Below are 8,784 nucleotides of genomic sequence, written 5' to 3' on the forward strand. Positions count from 1 at the left end.
ATATTTGGTGACGATTTTAAATCAATCCTGCACGAATATTTGATTGTGGATATGTCCTGACGATTTTTTAAATAAATTCTGCACGAATATTTGATTGTGGATATGTCGTGACGATTTTTAAAATAAATTCTGCACGAATATTCATTTGTGGAAGGAGGCTTTGATGTTTTTTGTGTGTTTTTTTTGTTGTTGTTTTTTTGAAAGGGAGAGAGACCGAGAATCAGATAGTAAAAGAGAGTCGTCATATGAATTCACAAAGAGAGCCACAGAGAGACAGAGAAAGAGACAGACAGACAGACATACAGACAGAAAAGACAAAGCGTGAACCACTTGTTAGCAAGCATTTAGGGTCACACAGACAGACAGACAGACAGACAGACAGTAAAGACAAAGCGTGAACGACTTGTTAGCAAGCATTTAGGGTCAAACAGACAGACAGACAGACAGACGTACAGACAGACATACAGACAGAAAAGACAAAGCGTGAACCACTTGTTAGCAAGCATTTAGGGTCACACAGACAGACAGACAGACAGACAGACAGTAAAGACAAAGCGTGAACGACTTGTTAGCAAGCATTTAGGGTCAAACAGACAGACAGACAGACAGACGTACAGACAGTAAAGACAAAGCGTGAACCACTTGTTAGCAAGCATTTAGGGTCACACAGACAGACAGACAGACAGACAGACAGTAAAGACAAAGCGTGAACGACTTGTTAGCAAGCATTTAGGGTCAAACAGACAGACAGACAGACAGACGTACAGACAGTAAAGACAAAGCGTGAACCACTTGTTAGCAAGCATTTAGGGTCCGAAACAGACAGAGAGTCGCATTTTCACGTGCAGAGCGCTAAACCTTTTGTATAATCCTTTGACCTGGTGCAACATGTGAGTGTAATCTTCGACACTTCCTGCAAAACATAAGTCAGCAACAGTACTGGCCATTAATCCGATTACAGTTTTCTCTGCTTGACGAAAAGATGCAAGCAAGGCTTTTTGTTTCTCGTGTTTACATTTAGTCAAGTTTTGACAACAATACACCCCCTTTCGATCAGGAAAGACGAAGCCTGTGAAGCCGTTTGAAAATTCATTGTAGTATTCCAGCGTTGTACTCATAGTAGGATATCCTTATTTGGAAAATGCCAAGCGCAAAACTCCTCTCAAATCCCGTGCATTTCGTGCGTTTAAAAAAAAAGCGTGGACAGCGCTCCAGTGTCAAACTGTTGCTGCACTTGTTTGGGCGTGGCTATAAGCATAGTGACATGAATTTGATTGGTCAGTATTTTTAGGCAAAGCACATGTTCTCAGCAAACAGAACACAAATTATTGGAAGCGTGAGTCACGCTACCCCCCAAAAAAAATCTGTTTTTACATATATTTTTTTTCTATAACTTTTTTCCCCATGGTTCATTCATCATCTGACATAACTTTTTAGCGAAATCTAACCATAAGATTATTGAAAAAAAGCAAAAATGTAGACGACCACCTTTAAAGGCATACTAACGCACTCCCGTGTTTACAAAGTGTAGTTTGCCCACAATCGATGTCAAACGCACCATAAGACCATATAATGACGATACGTCACCATGCGCGGACCATAATACATGCATTACAGCTTGTTCTAGCCTCTGAAAAAGTGAGGATGTCAACAAAGCCGCGGTGTTCTCTCCCTTGCATCAACGTTACATGTGTTGCCAAATCTATAAATAGGACGATCCAGATCAAAATGAAAATTCAAATATCTCAACATTTAAGGGGTCCTAGACCACAATATTTTGCAGGGAACTTAATTTAGTCTGTCTCCAGCTGTTGGTAAAGCAATTAGCGTGTATAGTCATCGAGTACATATGGCTTTAACATAGACGGGGAATCGAGACGAGGGTGAGGTGTATGTATGTATGTGTGTGTGTGTGTGGAACTTTGCAAAGCAGTGTCGTCTGTTTAGCTCTAGCTGAAACACATTTCTCATCATTTTCACGAGTTTTTATTCACAAACACCTGGGAAATAAATCTCATGTTCCCCATGCAATAAATCGAGGTGGTGAATGGGTTTGAGCTTTCAGGTGAAACGTGGATTGTCAAAGTAAAAGCCAATCAGGCTGATTGTTTGATGTGTGGAACCATCGCGGCTTTGGATTTGTGTTTCCGAGGACAACGATTGTAAGCATTCACTCTCAAAGACCCAATCAATGTTGATAATTACCGCGGCGACTCATGGTCAATTTGCAACTTATCTCTGTAATCGCAAAATCCACAACGAAAAGTCATAAACACTTGAAAAGAAAAGAAATATGCTCAACACTTACTGAACTCACACGTATGATCGCAGCTCTGTACATTTTCAGACTGGAAGAAAAGCGTCAACAAGCTACGTTTGACGTCACATACAAGGTTGACGTGTTATCTCGAGCTACTGTGACGATGCTTTGTGGCCCAGAGTTGGATTCTAAAAATTCGTCTGCCTGTGGGTTATTGTGCATTTTGTTGCACAACCAAAATGATGACAAAAACGATGTTTGGTGGCTTGTTGTCAGACCAGGATTTTGTTGTTGGTCCTCGGGGAGCATATCGCCTTTTGTCTCATATTTATCAACCGCGGCCTTCGGCCTTGGTCGATAAAGATGAAACAAAAGACGATATGGTCCCCTTGGACCAACAAAAAAGCTGGTCTGTCAACAAGCTACCCAACATCTTACATTGTTCATTTGTCAGGTCGTTGGTTATTTGTTGGTTGGTTAAATGGTTCTTTCTCCGTTTCCTTTACTTTCATCTGGTTTCCGCTTTGTTCGTCATTTCTCTGCCTCTTTGTTGCCAAACACACACACACACACACACACACACACACGCACGCTCACACGAACGTACGCACGCACGCACGCATGATCACACACACACACACACACACACACACACACACACACACACACACACACACGCAAGCACACACGCACGCAAGCACGCACACACACACACACACACATACGCACGCACACACGCACGCACGCACAAACACATACACACATACTCACACACACTCTGACACACACACACATACTCACACACACACACACACTGACACACACACACACACATACTCACACACACACACACACATACACCCACCCACCCACACACACACCACACACACACACACACACATTTCCTTTTTATTCACATAATTTCTAAGACTCAAATCCACAGGGGTCGATATATTTTGAAGACAAAGGCAACGTCCTATTATTGCTCGATTTGGAGTTTTGCATTACAGATTTGTTAGACTCACAGTTTTACGGCGGGCTGTTGAACCTTTTATGACTGCAAGCATCTGTTGTGCTGGTAACCTTGAGCTTTCGGGGATCCAACGGCAATAACATGATTGAGTGTTTCCAGAATTTCATGATCATTGCCCGAGAGAATGATCTTTCGTGCGATCCCAATTATTGCACGATATTGCACGATGTGTCAGCAATGCTTGCACGCTCATCAACTTCACAAACATTTAGCTCTGCAGAAACATTTCCTTCAGTGTTTCTATGGAAAAGCGACCCCAACAAAAAGAGAAAGAGAGAAAAGAGAAACCAACTATTCTACAACCCATACAATTGCGACAAAGTTATTTCTGTCATCGTCGTCGTCGTCATCGTTATCATCGCCATCATCGTCATCATCGGCAGCAGCATCTTCATCAGCATCATCATCGTCGTCGTTTTCTTTTTCACCTTCTTCTTTTTTGATTTGCTGCGTTAAATCGGTTGTTTTTTTAGGCTACGTCAGCCATAGTTTCGTCCCTTTATCCGACGGTCAGTCTGTCTGTCCGTCTCTCTGTCTGCCTTTCTGTTGTCTGTCCGTCTGTCTGTCTGTCTGTTTGTCTGCCTTTCTCTCTGTCTGTCTGTTTGTCTGTCTCTCTCTATCTGTCTGTCTATGTCTCTCTCTGTCTGTCTGTCTCTCTCTCTGTGTCTCTCTCTCTCTCTCTCTCTCTCTCTCTCTCTCTCTCTCGTGTAAGTTTTGCAACAAGCTATATGTTTGCTCTGCCTAAACCGAGGCCAGATGTTAATGATTATAGATGATTGTGAGCACAGCTTGCATGTTGTGTCGCCACGACTCATCACTAATGTCAGACTGTGGTCATGGTAGCCTAACAGATTTTCTGACTGGGGGGGGGGGGGGGGTGCATCCTGTGGTCATGACAAGGGGTTGAGGGAGGACAATTATTATGAGTTATTTCTAATAGGCTGACTGTTAGTGAGACATGTCTGTTATCATTTGCTAACAGTCAGCCTATTAGAAACTAGATGATTACCCGCTTCGCCGGGAAGAAGTAGAGCCGAATACCAGGCTGCGCCTGGGACCCGGCTTTGCCGGGTGTACGCCGGCTTCGCCGGCGCACGAAGGAAAGGAGATAAACGCGCAAAACACTGGAAACCTTCTAAAAATAGTAAGGTGCAGTGACCTTCTAAAAATAGTAACGTAGAAACGGGAATATGGATTGACGCCACACGGAGGAAGGGAGATAATCGCGGCTGAAAACACTGGAGAAGATAAGGAAGAGTTACTGGTAGTGGATCCCGACAAAAAAACACAAAATCGGTTCAGCGCGCACAGCGCTGCGCGCTGAGAGCACGTGTTGAAATATCTCATCGATGAGGTTGTGTCCGGGGTGTAGCTGAATACGGTGTCCAAATTTGAAAAAGATCCACCGAGAACTTTGGCCGTGCATCGCGAACAGACAGACAGACAGACAGACAGACAGACAGACAGACAGACAGACAGACAGACAGACAGACACAAGTCGTATATATATATATATAGATAACGGTTTTATTACCGTTTAATTCGACCAAAACAAATTTCGAAGCGACCCCGCGAATTAGACAGAACAGCCGCAATGGGAACTGGAGCGCTCCTACCTGATTATGCCTGTCAGTCAAAGAATTCTCGTGACCTGGGTCAGCCAATCAGAGTAACACACCTTACGTGATGAATATTCACAGATCAAATGCGTTTGACACACAACAAACCATGTTGGACATGCGTTTCGGTTGCTTCGCTTTTTCTTGTTGAACAGAGAGCGACAGATTTAGAACCGACTCCAGACGGATGGGAAATGACGTAAAGATACATTTGACGTAAAGCGAGTGACCCAATTTCACTTGATTTTCCGAACTTTGATAATTTAGATTTCAAGTGAGCGAGTCGGCATTGCACACTCAGAGGATGGGCGGTGCCTCGCTGTTCCGTAAAGCACCCACCGACAAAACTCGCTTTTCGGTATTATATTATCTGACAGCAATTGAAGTGTCAATCTTTAGAATAAATCAGACTGATATTGCTGATTTAAATTTTTACTTTGTCTTGTTCATTTTTAGCTTGATAAACAAAAAGGGTCCCTGCCTGAACGTTATAACATTTAGAGGGTCACCTAGAATCCGTCCTGATTGGTCAAAAAGCCATATGGGGCACTGAATTGGTAATACAATTATTATCACACACACACACACACATACACACACACACACACACACACACATATACGCACACACACACACACACACACACACACACACACACACACACACACATATACACACACTCACACACACATAAAAACAGACACCTGGGGAGATAAGGGTCCCCTCCACCCTAATTGCTTTATTCGGTCAAGTATTGGCTGAATGTAATATTACGCGAACAGTAATTTATCCTACATCCATGAGAGAGACCACTCATGAGATAACAAAATCGTTTAAACCACACGTGTGTATATCATGTTTATCCTACATCCATGAGAGAGACCACTCATGAGATAACAAAATCGTTTAAACCACACGTGTGTATATCATGTAAATGAGGTCGTGTCAAACTAGTCTGGCAGGGACCTGCTTTTCCACTGCCTATAATGATAAAGTCACCGAGACAAACGTCATTATGGAAACACTTTTGCTCCTGCTGGTTCCCCTGGAAGAATGTGTAAGAACTTACGCTTCACGCTTTACTTTCTACAGTTACTGTTCTTTGCTTTGGCGTCAAAGATGGCACGAGACTTTGGAAGAGATCGAGGTTTCAAAAGAAGAATTAACGATTTGGACGCCTCAACTTCGGGACGTTTTGTGTACAATACACGTGAGTACAGTATCTAGGATGAACAGAATACTACATGGCTTGCTGTGTCGTACCAGATATACACTCGGGTTTTTTTTTCAAATGTTAAAAAGCTCGCTTTCACTCGCAGTTCAATATTTAAACAAGTCGCGTAAGGCGAAATTACAACATTTAGTCAAGCTGTCGAACTAACAGAATGAAACTAAACCCCCTGCATTTTTACAGCAAGAGTGTATACTCGTAGCATCGTCAGTCCACCGCTCGATGCAAAGGCAGTGAAATTGACAAGAAGAGCGGGGTAGTAGTTGCGCTGAGAAGGATAGCACGCTTTTCTTTATCTCTATTCTTTTTAACTTTCAGAGCTTGTTTTTAATCCGAAAATAACATATTTATATGTTTTTGGAATCAGAAAATGATGAAGAATAAGATGAACGTAAATTTGGATTGTTTAAAAAAATTTTATTTTTTTTACAATTTTCAGATTTTTAATGACCAAAGTCATGAATTAATTTTTAAGCCACCAAGCTGAAATGCAATACCGAAGTCCGGCCTTCGTCGAAGACAGCTTGGTCAAAATTTCAATGAATTTGATTGAAAAATGAGGGTGTGACAGTGCCGCCTCAACTTTTACAAAAAGCCGGATATGACGTCATCAAAGGTATTTATTACTAATTCAGTGCCCCATATGGCTTTTTGACCAATCAGGACGGGTTCTAGGTGACCTGTTAAATGTTATAACGTTCAGGCAGGGACCCTTTTTGTATATCAAGCTAAAAATTGACAAAACAAAGTAAAAATGTAAATCAACAGTATCAGCGTGATTTATTCTACAGAATGACACTTCAAATGCTGTCAGATAATACTCTCTTTATCTAAAAAAAATACCGATAAGCGAGTTTTGTCGGTGGGTGCTTTATGGAACAGCAAGGTACCGCCCATCCTCTGAGTGTGCAATGCCGACCCGCTCACTTGAAATCTAAATTACATAAGTTCGGAAAATCAAGTGAAATTGCGTCACTCGCGTTACGTCAAATGTATCTTTACGTCATTTCCCATCCGTTTTGAGTCGGTTCTAAATCTGTCGCTCGCTATTCAACAAAAAAAAGCGAAGCAACCGAAACGCATGTTGAACATGGTTTATCTTGTGAGATTGTTGTGTGTCAAACGCATTTGGGGCGGGGATATAGCTCAGTTGGTAGCGCGCTGGATTTGTATTCAGTTGGCCGCTGTCAGCGTGAGTTCGATCCCAGGTTCGGCGGAAATTTATTTCACAGAGTCAACTTTGTGTGCAGACTCTCTTCGGTGTCCGAACCTCCCCCCGTGTACACTACATTGGGTGTGCACGTTAAAGATCCCACGATTGACAAAAGGGTCTTTCCTGGCAAAATTGCTTAGGCACAGTTAATAATTGTCTACCTATACCCGTGTGACTTGGAATAATAGGCCGTGAAAGGTAAATATGCGCCGAAATGGCTGCAATCTACTGGCCGTATAAAATTTAATCTCACACGGCATCACTGCAGAGCGCCTAGAACTGTACCCACGGAATATGCGCGATATAAGACTCATTGATTGATTGATTTGATCTGTGAATATTCATCACGTCAGGAGTATTACTCTGATTGGCTGACCCAGGTCACGAGAATTCTTTGACTGACAGGCATAATCAGGTGGGAGCGCTCCAGTTCCCATTGCGGCTGTTCTGTCTAATTCGCGGGGTCGCTTCGAAATTTGTTTTCGTCGAATTAAACGGTAATAAAACCGTTATTTCTAATATGCGGACTGTTAGCAAATGACAACAGTCATGTCTCACAAACGATATCAGCATTCGCCTAAAAGGCTCATGCTTGATATCTTTTTTCTCGACATGCCTTGTTATCATTTGCTAACAGTCAGCATATTAGAAATAACTCATATTATCGAAAAAAAGAAAAAAACATCCGGGGATATCATTCCCAGGAACTCTCATGTAAAATTTCATAAAGATCGGTCCAGTAGTTTGATCTGAATCGCTCTACACGCACACACGCACAGACACAGACACACACACATACACCACACCCTCGTCTCGACTCCCCTCTCTACGTTAAAAGGTCCTCAGATCGCTTCCACTGCCTTCACTTAGCAAAAGAAGGTGTTTTAAAAGCTTTGTTAAATGTCGAAAAACACGCAAAGGTAGCTAGATCACTTTGTTGTGAGGGTTATTTGGGTTTCTTCCACTAACTCTCCTTGGTTGTGTACGTGAAGCGGTTACTAGGCTGCCGCATCATAGATGGCGCTTCTGGACTTCTTTTTGTTTCCAACACCGGAGAGACGCTGCGCCGGGGTCCTCGGTAGCCCAGTTGGTAGAGCACTGGACTTGTGATCGTAAGGTCGCAGGTTCGAATTCGGGCAGGGGCAGACGGGTCAACTTTATGTGAAGACCCAGAGACGGAAGCCATATCCCACCCCCATTGTCACCACAATGGCCCGTAAAAGACCTCGGTCATTCTGCAATAAGTGCAGATGGCTGATAGATGGCTGATACCATCTAAACACGCATACACTTGTGTATTTCATCAACAGCCGTGAGGGCGTAAAAACTCGAATTATCATATCACCCATATCTTGTCCTTTAGAGGCGAAATATTTAGCATGTACGACATTAAGCATTCTCTCTTTCGTAGCTGCGCCCTGAAGCGCA

The sequence above is a fragment of the Littorina saxatilis genome, linkage group LG6, assembly GCF_037325665.1.
Source record: "Littorina saxatilis isolate snail1 linkage group LG6, US_GU_Lsax_2.0, whole genome shotgun sequence".
NCBI lineage: Eukaryota > Metazoa > Mollusca > Gastropoda > Littorinimorpha > Littorinidae > Littorina > Littorina saxatilis.